Source organism: Rhododendron vialii, chromosome 13a, assembly GCF_030253575.1.
Source record: "Rhododendron vialii isolate Sample 1 chromosome 13a, ASM3025357v1".
In the NCBI taxonomy this organism is placed as follows: domain Eukaryota; kingdom Viridiplantae; phylum Streptophyta; class Magnoliopsida; order Ericales; family Ericaceae; genus Rhododendron; species Rhododendron vialii.
The window spans coordinates 24,215,482-24,223,410 of NC_080569.1; positions in this window are offsets into that span (position 1 = coordinate 24,215,482).

Genomic DNA, 7,929 nt, shown 5'->3' on the forward strand with positions numbered 1-7,929 from the left:
GTGTGCAAGACTAACCAATTAGAGTAATAAGAACCTAGAAAGTAACTTAAAGGCTACCTTAGAATGCCATGATTCTTACCTTGTGTGCATGACTTAAACCTAATTACTCTTCAAAAATAACTTTTCTAGATTTTTGTAGGTGTTCATACATGCAAGCCTAGAAATAATAGACTTGAACCTAATTACTCTTCAAAATAACTTTCCTAGATTTTTGTAGGTGTTCATGCATGCAAACCTAGACTTAGACTAAAAGAAAAAAGAAAGAGAGAGAATTTTCGGTTGACACAGGGGGGGGGGGGGGGGGTGATCATTGTCTTACACAAGTAAACCATTTTAGGCTACTTTAAACATAACCCTAACCATTTATTTTCTTCTTTCTTGCAAGCAAACCATCCTAAACAAGACAAGACCAAAAACCTTCATAATAATCTAGATTTTGACCTAAAAATAGAAATGACAAGTAAGGGAAGGCTATGGCATGTTTAAAGCCAAGATTTGACAAAATAATGGAGCAAAATAAATGAGAGAAAGAGAGAGAGGGAAAGAGTGCTGGCTAGGAGAGAGGGAGGGGAAGCTCAATGTTTGCTATAAATAGCACCCCACTCTTGCCTTGAACTCACACCTTCAATTCCTCCAACTTCTCTCTAGAAAATTTTTGTGTTCTTGAAGTAGTTCTTAGAGTTCTTCCCTTGTTCTCGAGTTCTTTAACAAACTCAACCAAAGCCACCACCAAACCACTACCCGACCACCCTCTCGATCAAAATAATTTAGTAGTTTAGTCTAGATTTAGTTTCGAGAAAAAAAGAAAGTCTTTTCTTTTCCCCTTTTGAAGCTACCGTAAGCTTACCGTAAGAAATCACTTCGTTCGATAGCCACATTCACCTTCCGTAAGCCAACGTACTTTCTTTTCCATAGCCATCCGCCAAGAAGAATGGTAGATTTTCCGTACTCACTATCTCTAAATATAAAAACTTTGTATGTTACTTTGTATGTCTGAAATGTGTGAAAGAATAGCTAGAAAATATAAGTTTTAAAATAAATTATGACTAAGAAAAATATCTCTACTAATTTTCGCTAGTAAAAATATTAGTTACATATGGTAGAATATTTCTACTCACTTTCCCTAGTAAAATTTAATTACTTCCTCCGTCTCTTTTTAAGTGTCTTGCTTTGTAACTCCAACTTATTAAAAAGACATCATGATTATACCTTTCACAATAACTTTTTCCTCCACTTTTCTTACTTACTAAGTTTTCAAAATGGAATATACTTTTAGGGACAAAATAGATAATACACCAACTTTTACTCACTAACTTTACAAAATGAAAATGGACATTTATTAAGGGACAACCCAAAATGGAATACTGGACTCTAAATAAGGGACGGAGGGAGTATATTTTATTGTGTTTAAAAAAATGCATGCTAAGTTAAAGTACTAAAAATAGTTTGATTGGTAGCATATATGGTTACCTTAATTTTTTTGGAACGATTATGAATAAGTACGCTTAATTATTAGCTCTTAAAATTACTAGTCTAAAGCATAGTGGTTTTCACTCCAAAGGTGTCCGTCCATGTGGTACTATGCTTTACGATTGTTTTTACGACTGTGGAGTAACCCGAAGCTACCACCCTCGAAAGTTCATCAACAAGTCTGGCTTCGAGCCAACTAATTAAGGAAGGAATAGTGATTCAAACTGAACTCGTCCGACCTGGGACTTTCCTGGTTATTTCTATGTCAAACATAATCCACCAAATTTTAGAACAATGATTTTTGGTAGAAATTAATGACTTATTAACCCAAGAAAAATATGTGATTTTGAACTTCCCTTAGAGGAAAAAAGAACGGATTTTTGAAATAATAGTTTGACTGGGAGCATAGTTACTTAGATTCTATTTGAAAGAGGTTATGAGCATGTATACATGTTTTTAGTCTTAATTTACTTGTCTTAATGTTGAGTTATGTGCATTTCTTGTTAAATTTATGGACTAGTCGATGGATTAAGCATGAAAAATACCATAGAGTTGGATGATCTTGTTATTTTAATTATTCTATTTTAGTTTCAAGATTACGATCAATGATGCATGTTTACGAGACACCGTATATAGTATTCTTATGTGGAAAGTTAAATTGCGGAGTCCTAGCACGAAAACAAGACACAAAAATCGAGAAAATCTAGAAACATGACACGTAGGGTGTTGATAATGAAAAGACATGTTTAAAAAAAAGGAAATATTTTTAAAACCGCAATGTAGCTGGATTTGGTAGCCCATTGTGTGTGTATGGATTTTTTAAATTGCAGTGTGGCCGGACTTAGTAGCCCATTGTGTGTATGGATTTTTAAAATCGTAATGTGGCCGGACTAGATAGCCCATTGTGTGTGTATGGATTTTTAAAACCGCAACGTGGCCAAACTTGGTAGCCCATTTTATGTGCATAGATTTTTGCAACCGCAGTGTGGCCGGACTTGGTAGCCCACTGTATGTATGGTTTTTTTTAAAACCGCAATGTGGCCGGACTTTGTCGCTCATTGTTTGTGTATGGTTTTTTGCAACCACAGTGTGGCCGGACTTGGTAGCCCATTATGTGTGGATTTTTGAAACCACAGTGTGGCGCCGCAGTTGGTAGCCCATTGTGTGTATGAATTTTTTTGCGACCGCAATGTAGTCGGACCCGGTAGCCCATTGTGTGTGTGTGTTGCCATTGGAGTCGGACTTGGTGGTCTCATTGGAGGTGCAGTTTTGTTAGAACTGTGGCTCATAGAGTTCTAGAAAAAAGGCCAGATATCGAAGTGTAGTGGAGCGGAACGAGTGGAGCAAAGCACAACGAGTGGACGTACATGGTCAAGGCACATCGGAAGGTTCAAAATGCTGAGTTAGAGGAAGTGAGCAGCAGACAGCAGTGCATACAAATTGAGCTGGAGAGTGTTGACACAGGCTTGCAGCCATTAGAACAGCTTGAACAGCAACAACAGGAGCAACAGCAAAACTTGGCCGATGGGAGAACCAAGCGCACTATCAAGCCACCTGTGAGGTATGGGTTTGAGGACTTGGTTTCTTATGCATTGACTACTACTAGTGGGGATCCATTTACTTTTCAGGATGCTATCACGAGTTTTGAAAGGGACAGATGGATGGAAGTCATGGTAGAGGAAATGAAATCTTTGTAGAAGAATAAGACTTAGGAGTTGAAAGAACTGTCCAAGGGAAAGAAGCCAGTGGGTTGTAAGTGGGTATACAAACGGAAAGAGGCAGCAACAGAAAAGGAGAGGGAAAAGTTCAAGGCTCGATTAGTGGTAAAGGGGTATTCACAGAGAAAGGGGATTGATTTTGATGAGGTCTTTTCTCCTATGGTGAGGCATACGCCAATTAGGGTTATCTTGGCATAGGTGGCTAGCTATGATATGAAGTTAGAGCAGATGGATGTGAAAACGGCTTTCCTCCATGGTGATTTAGAGGAAGTCATATACATGGAACAGCCTGAGGGGTTCATGCAACCAGAGATTGAGCATCTTGTTTGTAAGTTGAAGAAGTCACTTTATAGGCTGAAACAATCTCCAAGACAATGGTACAAGAGGTTTGACTTTTTCATGATACGGATTGGGTACACACGCTGTGGGTATGATTGTTGCGTTTATGTTAAAAGTTTTGATGATGGTTCCTATATTTTCTTGCTTCTTTACATGGATGATATGCTGATTGCTGCAAGGAGTATGGTTGAGGTAAATAGGTTGAAGTCTTTATTGGGTAAAGAGTTTGATATGAAGGATTTGGGAGCCGCTAGAAAGATAATTGGGATGGAGATTCGCAGAGATAGGTCAGTTGGTAAGTTGTGGTTATCTCAAAAGAATTATGTGGTGAAAGTGTTGGAGAGGTTTAGAATGATTAATGCTAAACCAGTCAACACTCCATTGGCAAGTCATTTCAGATTTTCTTTAGCTCAATATCCTGTGTCAGATGAAGAAATTGAGGATATGTCGAGGATTCCTTATGCGAGTGCAGTGGGTTGCTTAATGTATGCAATGGTTTGTACGAGACCCGATTTAGCACATGCAGTTAGCACAGTCAGCAAGTATGTGGCCATTCCAGGCAAAGATCATTGGAAGGTGGTCAAGTGGATGTTCAGATACTTGAGAGGTACTTTGGATCGTGGGATTATGTTTGGCAGACAACGGGATCAGATTTCAGTTGTGGGGTATGTGGATGCAGATTATGCTAGGGGTTTGGATGACAGAACGTCTACAACTGGTTGTGTATTTACACTTGTGGGTGGACCTATTTGTTAGAGATCCATGGTACAACCTTTGGTGGTTCTATCTACTATTGAGTCTGAGTATATGGCAGTGACTGAGGTTGCTAAGGAAACATTGTGGTTGAAAGGGTTTGTTAAGGAGCTTGACATAGATCAAGGTGGAGTTCAGTTGCATTGTGACAGTCAGAGTACCATTATTGGGCAAAGCATCAGGTGTATCATGCTCGAACCAAGCATATCGACGTGAGGTTTTACAAGGTGAGAGAGTTGATTGATGTAGGTGATTTGATATTGGAAAAGGTGCACACTTTTGAGAATGTAGCTAATATGTTGACAAAAACGGTTACTGCAGACAAGTTCGAGCATTGCTTGGACTTGCTTAATGTCTCTCTGTGCTAGAAAAATGGAGGTATCCCCCCAACTTATTGGATGGTGATGGTTATCTTCTGGATGGGCGAGAGTAAATTCGCCAAGGTGGAGATTTTTAGAACTGTGGCTCATAGAGTTCTAGAAAGAAGGGAAGATATCGGAGTGTAGTGGAGTGAAATGAGTGGAGTGACGGTATATGGTCCATCGCTGATGATTCAGTGAAAAGTAGATTGGCTGAAGGCCCAGGTGTTTTGTAATGGGGAGTGCGGGGGGCAACGCCCCCCGTGGTACGGTACGGTACGGTACAGTTTGTACAGGGGTATTTTAAGGATACAGACCAAATACCAGATTAGGGTTAGAATAGAGTCGGTATAAATACTTTATGTTGTAAACCCTATTTCTTACTGTGATAAGAAAGAACAGCAGCTACTTTCGCTCCCGTGGACGTACCCGATTTTGGAGAATCCCGTTTATCTCTGTGATGATTCTTTACTGTTTATACTCGTAAATCGTGTGCGTGTGTGTGACGATCCTAACAAATTTTTTTCAAAATAAAAATAAAAATAATTTTTGTAATGTTGATTTGAAAAAAATGAAAAGTGGAATCGATATTAAAAAATTAGACACGGTCTACAAAAATATTGCGTAGGAGAAACTCAAATTACATGGACACTGATGCCAGTTGAATAATGAATGTGCATGTGTTATTATTAACTGCTTATCCGGAAATTGTTGAATATGCATGTGCTATTTTGAAATTGCTGAATTTATATGAGCTAGTATACCACTTTTATGCCTTGTTTATAATTATGGGTTAGCGGGTTAGGGATTTTCCAACTGAGCTCTATAGCTCACGGTGTTACCTTTGATGACCCTGACATATTATACTAGAGGCGACGCTGGTATAATATGTTAGACTTTGTAGATATCAGGGTGAGTTGTACACCTTGGAGACTTTCGGAGCCAAGGAGCTGGTTAGGATGGAGGAGCAGACGGAGCATTAGATAGAACCCTAGTTTCCCTCCCTTTGTCGAATAAATGTACTCTTGTGAGAATTATGCTATAGTAATGAGCCAAATTTTATTTAGATTTTCAATAAAAATATTTATTTAACGTTCTCAAAATTCGAGGCGTTACAAGAATAGACTTGGTTTAAGCTCAGGGGATCGAAACCCGTGCAAGAGTAGGTGGAAATGTTACAGTAATAAATTTACACAAAAGTCGCCTGACAATAGTGGAAGTAGCTTGGATATTAGTACAAAAGAAGATTAGATTGGTTCAAGGTAAAGCAAATGTTAATAGCCACCAGTTTTGTTTGGTCAAAGAAGCTTCCTAGTTACTACTAACGTAACACCGGAAACAAATCTCAAACAACAAATGCTTCCAGGTATGAAATGAGATGGTAGGGTGGAGTTTAAAAAGTGTGTCGAAATTTTAAAGGATAGTCTTGACGTTTCGATTTTTGGTTCACAGTATCGGTTTCGATTTTAGTCATTGGCGTTGAACTTTGACCATGTTAAATCGCAAGTAAGGCCAGTGGTAGCCTCAGTGGTTCGGGCGGATACCCAGGTTTTCGGAGTACTCTTTAAAGTTTGGGGTTCGATTCTCCACAGGATGAGTATTCTAAAGTAAGTTGGGGACAGCGACTGGTGTGGCCGCACTAACTCCTCCGGAAATTTGGGTTATATAGTTGGGTCTATTTAATGACCTGACTGTAGAGGTGTTCCTCCGTTAAAAAAAAAAAAGAAGAAGATGTAAGGCCACTCGGCAAGATGTGGGGATGCCCGCAATCTTTTCTAGAAGTCGCCTTTGTAATATAGATCATTATGTGGGTAATTTCTATGAGAGATGCAACATACACTACCATCCATATATCCACTACATCATCCACTATATTTTTTATACGGCTCACCCCAGCTTCCAAAAAAATACAGAAAAATATCCATAAATTTTAGAATAATACTTTATGGGGCCTTGTAAAAAATCAGCTCCAAAGAATATCGGTAAGTATTATTTCTTGATTTGTAGGGACGAAACTGTTTAACTGCACCGTTTTGCCCCTACCAATCAAGAAATAATATTTACCGATATTTGTTGAAGCTGATTTTTTACAGGGCCCCATAATATATTATTTTAAAATTTATGAATATTTTTCTGTATTTTTTTGGGACACAAGATGAGCCCTAGAAAACATGTAGTGGATGATGTAGTGGTTAAATGTAGTGTACCTAGACTTATTGAATTTCTATGTTGCTTGTTTCTTGAAAAAATAAAAATTAGCACTTTTTTATTGGGTAAAGTCCACTTTGATCCCTTGTAGTTTGGGTCATGTGCGGATACATCTCTTTTAGTTCAAAAGTTTGCAATAACACTTATGTGGTTTGTGAAGTGTACACATAACACCCAATTCCCTCTATTTTAACGGAGGTGTATTTCATACGTCTCTTGAATCTAACGAAAATCGAATCCAAGCCGTTCATAATTTATTAATCATATAATAGAGCGTCTCTATAAAAAAAATTTAACTCGATCATACATCAATAACTCGGTGATCCAATTCTTGTTAAGATGAATGATAAATATAAATTTGAAAATTTCCTTCATAATAAATTCGATTCGATCATGAAGTTTTCACTTTCAATCGACTTGAATTTGGTATGGATGTAGTACTCGTCAAACTGAACAATATCAATGGTTCCGATCCGATTTTTAGTATATGGGATAGATTGGTTAGATTCAAGGAAGAAGATAAATCAAGGAAGAAGCTGAGAGCATATCGGGCTTTTGATGCGCGCCTGTCAAACTTGACGTTATTATGGATGAAATTGGGTGTTATGTGCACACTTCACAAACCACTGGGGTGTCATTGTACACTTTTGAACCATAGAGGGTGTATCCTCACATGATCTAAATCACAAGGAGTCAAAGTGGACTTCTCGTTTTCTTTTTCCCTAGCATTTTTAACATCCAAGTAATGCAGAGACTGTAAATAAAAGTTACTAGTTTCATAACATAACATCCACTATGTTTGGGTTTGGTACTTGGATATGCCAACATGGTCCAGTGGCATAACAAGTCAAACTTTTTTTTTCGAGAAAATAGACACATTAGATTATTCAGTCGAATTGTTGATTGAGGTTGATGAAGGGCTCTAATTCAATCTTTTTTTACAACTCCAAAGTGTTTAATTGGAATTTTGTTGAGTTTATGTGCTTACGAGACATTTGAATGAGAGTGCGGGGCCGGGTGTTTATTGAAAAATTATTTCCCTAAATTTGACTAGGTAAACCAAACTTGGCAGACATTATTGC